General features: G+C 44.9%; 1 long non-coding RNA gene across 1 annotated transcript; it reads right to left on the reverse strand.

Moving 5' to 3' along the window:
- Positions 1–1,597: 1,597 nt before the first annotated feature.
- On the reverse strand, positions 1,598–6,855 carry LOC105808776. The gene is made up of 3 exons (XR_001137399.1): positions 6,744–6,855; positions 5,510–5,575; positions 1,598–2,276 (listed from the first exon to the last, which is right to left on the reverse strand). It is a non-coding gene; the product is annotated as an uncharacterized LOC105808776 (long non-coding RNA).
- Positions 6,856–7,315: the final 460 nt, after the last annotated feature.

The raw sequence follows: 7,315 nt of genomic DNA on the forward strand, positions 1-7,315 counted from the left end.
TATTCAGTATCTTACCAACCTATACCCACCACCCAGTCCCACATATTTTAGGTTTTTCTCATAGCCAGCACACCACTGATTAATACAAATTTCTGTATTGGTTTAAAATTGATACAAAATTCTCACATAATCAACAGCCAAAAAAAAAAAAAATGTCAGTAGTATGCAACAATAAACAGTTATTTAGCTCACATTATTTATGGGTTGGCTGGGTGGGTGTGGGGGGGTCCACTTATGTAGACTGGGGCAACTTGGCTGGGTGGCTTCCACAAAGCGTCTTTCATCTTCTTCTGCAACCTGTGGACGAATCTGGTTATGCTCTTTTCACGGCCACAGCAGAGGTGCAAGGACCCAAGACTTATCCCGCAGGAGGACTTCCAGCCTTTGTTGAGTCACAACTGCTAACATCCCATTAGCCAAAGCAAATAATATTCTAAACCCAAAATCAAGGGGTGGGGAAATACTCTCTGCCCACTCTGAAGCCAAAGCAAGTCACATGGCCAAGTCCAACATTAATGGAGTGGGGAAGTATCTTCCTTCCGTGAAAGTGAGAAGGGAGGGAATGTATCTGCCAGGAGTTAAATCTGCCACACACACACAAAAGAAATCTTATTTCTACTTTTCTTTTATAATTTCTATATTTAGGCACCTCTGGGTGTATGCAACTAAAATTAATCTGGCCAAACTAATCACAAAAGCATTCATTGGAAGAGTATGGGGAAATTCATAGAATCAAAGAAAAATCTGATCATACAGACCTCAGAAAGAATCAAAACCAGAACCAGAGAAGCTCCAAAGATCTGGGTGGCAGAAACTAATAGACAGTCTCTGGGGGATTCTACCATGGAATGGGGAAATTTTTCCATCCTCCAGGTCACTTTGCTGAAAATTCAAATTCTCAGGACAGAGTCTACTTGAAAATTCTGCTCAGCCCTAGACCAGTGAGGACCCAGGGCACTGTCCTACCAAATCTACATATAACGGGGAAAGTTTGGTCCCAAAGGCAAATCAGTGTTTTGTTATCAGAAGTTGAGGGGGCTGCATGCTGAGCAGTTAAACACAACTGGTGTGCACACCAGCTACCTTATCAGCCAATCTATTAGAACATCAAGGGCATTAAACCTATCAAAAATAGTATCTGTGCAAAACCACTTACATATGTTTATCCAATAAAAACTTGAATGAAGAAATAAACCTACGTAACTCTAGTAAGCATTGTTTGTCAGAGATGTGAGGCCAAAGTTCCAAGTCTACCATTTACTTAAGCAGCATGCGACCTGGGGCAAGTCACTGAACCACAATCTTTTCATCATAAAACGTGAAAAACCTTTCTTATCTATTTTAGTACATTGTTATGATGCTCAAATGGATTAATAGGTACATAGGCACAAGTGCTTTAAAACCTAAAATGACTCCATGTGACAGCGACTCTTATGTGTCTCATGACACCGGTACCAGTTTAAAATTTCTTACAATGACCAAGCCTCATCACCCCACAACATGTACCCATTTGTTGTTTCATCTATAAATGAGGGCAGGGCAGAAAACCTTTTTCCGTTTAATTATTTATTATTATAGGAAGAGGACACTCTGCATGTAGTGTCCCCAAAGACCAAAGGGAGGAAGGGATGGTTATTTGCATGCCACGGTGGGAACACAGTCTTAGTGGGGCCCAAGGCTGGGGTCTGTTACTGGAAAGGCCAGTATTCCATCATCGTAAGAGGTACTAGGTTGGGAAAATATTCAGTGGTTGTACGAGGTGAAATGGCAGAGGCAGACAGAGACAGACAGACAAAAAGACAAATCCTTTTTTGCATTGAAAAGTCAAGCTCGGAGCTGCCCGGTGAACAGCAGTGACCGTGCATATGCTAGACAGCACATTAAATTTCATACTTAATGCCTTTCGCCCTTTTGGATGTTTGCCATTGGAAAAGAATTGCGAAGGAAACAGAAAATAGCAGAATATCCAAACGACCTTCCTGTGATCAGCTTAGGGAGCATAACCATACAGAAGCGGCTCAGCCACGCAGCCCTTAGCAGATTCGCCCTGGCCGCGGCAGCACAGTCTCACTGTGGGCGGCAGCGTACAGCTGAGGACTAGAGGAAGATCGTGACAACGGGGCAGACGTCAGCGCCCTGGAGCCCGGTGCAGAAGCATCCTCACAGGCCGTGGGTGCTGGCCCGGCCACGCCCACGCGAGCGGGAGAAGAGGGCAGCTGGCTGAAGAGGGCAGCTCCATGCTGCTCCTTCACAGGTGACTTGCTCATTCACGGCTTCTGCACAAGTAAATTGTAGTAAATCTTCTGGAGTAAAACTGATTATGTTATCTTTAAGACAAAATTCTTAGAGCTGGCATTGCACTGCCCAGGGCTTGGAGAAACATCAGGGAGCTTAGGAGAGAAGCGTGATGAAATAGATCAGTAGCTCTGCACAAGAGGTCCTCATTAAATTGTGAGTGGCATGATTAAAAGAGACCAAGTAATGTCTCTCCTGCTACACGTGGAATCTCCAACATAGTATGCTTAATTTACGCAACACAGTGCGACATTTAGACAGTGGTAAAGAAATGCACGTATTAAATGCATGCAAAATTCAATTAGCATTATAACTGCTTCACAGCAATGTGGCTAGACTGGGGTGACTGCCACAAGGCAGAGATAACCTTGGCATCCATCTGCTACAACAAGGTGACCTTGGTTTGCCCTGCACAGCCCAGGTTTACCGCTGTTGAGCCTACATAATCATTAATAGCTCCCCCTTTCACTTTCAAATGTGTCCCCATTTGGACAACTTGTATAGTCACTTTATTTCTGATTGACTTTCATTTGTGCATTTCTGCACAAACCTCACTGTTTGCCAACGTGCTGATTGTGCTGGGATTCCTGCCACGTAAGGAGAAGAGTGATGAGCACAGATCCGAGTGTCCCCTGATCAGGGAAATCGTGGGATAAATCAATAGTAACAACAGCACCAACTTAGGTCTCCACCATGAATACCCGAGGAGACTTATAGATTTTTTTAAATTTCTAATTAATTTCTTACACAGGAACAAATGCTGTCGTTATCACCACATGACAAATGATGAAGCTGAAATAAAGAAAATTTAGTTAAAAAGTATCTCACCACCTGCTACTTGGTGATGAGCATGATTATAGGTGATTTGGCATAAAGACACCTAAAAAATAAAATATATTGTTCTATCATCGAGGTGTTTGGAATCTATTATGGGAAAGCACAAGCTAATGAAAAAAAGTAAAAAATACTAAATGACAGATACAAATTATTATGCCCAAGTGTTGAAAGATCCCTGTCAAGGTTACATAATAAATACGTGTCAGAGCTAAAAATAGAGGAAGTAGAAAAAAATAAACATTTAATGCCCATACTTACTAGCTTTATGTTTTATCTCACTTAATTCCGATTACCAGCCCCGTAAAGGCGATAGTACTTCTCTTTGGCAGATAAGGCAACAGAGCACAAGAGAAGTAACTTGCCTGAGGTCACATGGGGTCCACTCCAGGTCCACTCAGGCCAAAGCCTATGTCCTCTTCCCCATACTATATTACTTGCCTTCATTTTTCATATCCCGGAGAAGAAATTGGCCAATAGCAGGAATCCATCGATTGTCTAGACTCGGAAAAATAAATTCAAAATCGTACAAAATATAATGCTAAAAAAATTTAAAGTGACATTTAAAAAAACTCCAAAAAAATGAAAGAAGACTGCTGCTCCACATTTCCCTTAATCAACTTCAAAAGCAAATTCCCATGCAGTTGTGTATGATAAGGGAGAGGGAAAAAAAAGGAATTGTGTAAATATACATAGTGATAAAAGAGATTATGTAAAAATACATAGTGATCCAAAAAAGGGATTTTGTAAAAACACACAGTGATCTGAAAAAAGGGATTGTATAAAAATACAAATTGATCAAAAAAAAGGGATTTTTGGCCGGGTGTGGTGGCTCACGCCTGTAATCCTAGCACTCTGGGAGGCCGAGGCGGGCGGATTGTTTGAGCTCAGGAGTTCGAAACCAACCCGAGCAAGAGCGAGACCCCGTCTCTACTAAAAAATAGAAAGAAATGATCTGGACAACTAAAAATATATAGAGCGAAAAAAATTAGCCGGGCATGGTGGCGCATGCCTGTAGTCCCAGCTACTTGGGAGGCTGAGGCAGGAGGATCGCTTGAGCCCAGGAGTTTGAGGTTGCTGTGAGCTAGGATGATGCCATGGCACTCTAGCCCAGGCAACACAGTGAGATTCTGTCTCAAAAAAAAAAAAAAAGGGATTTTTGTATGTAAAAATACATAGTAATCCAAAAAGTATTTGTTGAGTTGATCATGCCAAATTCCCTAGGAAAACTACCCTGCAGCCTTCACGAATCGCTTCTTGCTTTTCTCTGAGTGCTGGTCATTAGAAAAATCCCCTATTCGGTGCTACCATCTTTGTATAGTGGGAAAGGATCTGCTGAGCCGCAGATGAGGACTTCAACCCATGAATGCTTTTGTCCCGTTATTGATTCAATCCCCCCAATTTATCAAATACTTTGGGGGTTCCAAAGCAAAACTGGGTAGAGAAAGAGGGGTGGGGAGGGTTAAGACATGATTCCCGACCCCTGGTACTTTACAATCCAGTAAGAAAGGAACAGGTGTGTTCACAAGATGACAAGTCACAACGGGTGAACCAATAGTGAAGTAACAACAAAGTGCCGTGAAGACACTAGTGCCCAGTAATGATGAACTCTCAGCTCCCTTTCCCTCCCACAGGCGAACCTCAGCGTTCTTGTCACTGAAACAGGGCTCCCAATACCTTCCACGACTTCTTCATTGGTTTGCAACGAGCATGTGATTTTAAAAAATGAAATCACTGGAAACACACCTTGAAAAGTCTACTTTACTATACAAATGAAAGGTATTGTATTAAAAGAAAAACGGGGCCTTGTTTACGTGTTTAATGTGAATCCACACTGTCCCACTCTGTGGGTCAAGGAGGCTCTGTGCACCTACTGAAAACTAACTGCAGGTGGACATTGAGTCTTGCGTTCCTCCCACCTCTGCAGCCTCCCTGCCTGGTCTCCATCCCCTCTCCCCTTGCAGCCCAGCGGGGACCCTGTCTCACACTGAACTGTCATCTCCGATGAGCTCATGCACACCCATCCTTCCATTCTCCATTGACCCAAAGTTATGCCTCCAGCCCAGATGTCTCTGAATTCCAGACTCATATATCTGCCTGCCCAGTGGAGATTTCCACTTGGATATCTCTAAAGCCTATCCAAAAGGAGCTCACTATCTTCCTCCTCCTCCAAAGAATGCATCCACTCCACTCGCCTCGTTCCCAGTCTTGGTGAACGTCAATCATCACTTACTGATTACCCGAGCCACGAACTCAGTTTCTACTTGGCACAGCCCTTCTCTCCTTTGTCTCCCCAGCACTGTACCTTTCACTTTGCTTGCTGAGGATATAACATCAGAGGGCGGGAAGCTGGAAGATGATGCTTCTTACACACACTTACTGATCATGTTCCCACATGGTTAAATGTCCATTTCTGACTTCAGTATTCTGAGGGTCTCTTTTGTTTCTAAAAAGAGAACAAAGAATGTTAAAATCTATATAGACTAGCATTTTCCTCATTGGGGTCCATGAAATATTATTTCCAAGAGATTTTAAAAGAGGTGTTTCTTTAAAAAATAAAAACAAAATTAATAAAAAGGTGGCAATGGTTCCAACATTTGAAAGATTATATATTGATTGTGGTTCTCAGACCTCCCCCCTTCACCCCTGACCCCCAGGGTTTGGACTTCTAGACAAAGGCTATATCTTTCCTGTAATAAGGCTCTTCGCTCTGGCCCCAAGAAATGAGCGAGATGATTCCATCTGCTTATAATACACCAACAGTATGATTTGTGTACAAATGCGATGTATAGGTTTAAGAGTATGAGCTGTTTTTTTGCTGTTGCTGGGGTTGGGCTTGCATGCTTGCTTTTTGATGCGCCTGAGAGAATCGTAAGCTATGCGAGCCGATGCACCCCAGCTTGCATCAGCTTGGCTGTTTTCCCTGCGAGCCCTGACTCTACCAGCAGTCCTGCCACAGCACGAGGCCTTGGGCCTTTCCCAGGGGCAGCCTGATATAGCAAGACCCGCACACCAGCCTGTCCATCCATTGCTGTCCCCCTGCTGGAACCTGTCACCATTAGGCTTGTCCCCACCCTATTCCCAGGGAAGTACATTAAATGCAGATGTGCTGCCAGCAGCATGCATGTCACCTGCCCAGGGCTCTGAAAGCTGTAGCCCTTTCTCTCTCTACTCTCTCCAGAGCTCGGCTCACCCTTGACCCACAATGGGTCTAGGGGTGCTGGAAGTGCCACAGAGTGTGCTGTACTTTATTCCTGTCTGATGAGTCTGAACTCTCTGAGGAAGGCCAACTGGGTTGAAGGAAAAGCACCCATCCCGCGTTCCCCCTTTGGAACTAGAAATTAATACTTAACCAAACTGAAGCGCAGGTTAACCCTTCACACCCGAGCCTTCTTACAGAGCCACAGCGCTGCACTGCACAGCCATGTCTCTGAGGAGTTCTACGGCAAAGGAACCTGCTTGCTTTCCTGAAACCTAATTTCTCAAACTCTTTTGAGCATGGAACACTTTCGGACAACCCACCTTTTGGGGATACAGGTTGATAAAGGCAAAAAGCTCTGGAAAATTTGGAAGAAGCTCATGCGGTGGGATGTTCTGGGTGAGCCCAAACTGACCTCGGCTTTCGGGTTGGGTCTGAACAGATGGGCCCGGAGGCATCAGCTGTGTCGCTTGGCATCCGATGAGCTGCATGTGAGCGGCAGGTCCTGGGCTAGGAAAGTGGGTAGAGTTGGTGCAGGAGAACCTGTAGGAAGGAAGGGTCAGGGAGTGAAGAGGCCAGAGGGGACAGCGTGGACTCTGCCTCTTCCTGCCACCCTCACCTTTCCTACCCACCCTCTCTGGCCTGCAGCTTGAGGCCCCGAATAGAAAAAGCTGAGAGCAGCTCAGGAAGCAACAGCAAGGCGGGTGCAGTAAGAGGAAACCTGAGCAATACTGAGCCCAGGAGAGAAACATTCTTGCCGCTCGCTTCTTAGGCCCCATATTCTGCCACAAACTACAGCATAACTTTGGCCCCGAGCAGCTGAGGAATAGGCAAAGGGCAGGGTCAAGGTGTCCAGAGGCGAGAGAAGGATAAGGGCACCGTCCTTGGGCCTCACTGCACCAGTGATTACAGCCGAGGCTGGAGCGCCCCAGGCACTGTGATGCTGCTTCCCTTGCTATTAACCTTCTGGTTTCCTACTTCCCTTTT

Source organism: Propithecus coquereli, unplaced genomic scaffold (assembly GCF_000956105.1).
Source record: "Propithecus coquereli isolate 6110/MARCELLA unplaced genomic scaffold, Pcoq_1.0 Scaffold18, whole genome shotgun sequence".
NCBI lineage: Eukaryota > Metazoa > Chordata > Mammalia > Primates > Indriidae > Propithecus > Propithecus coquereli.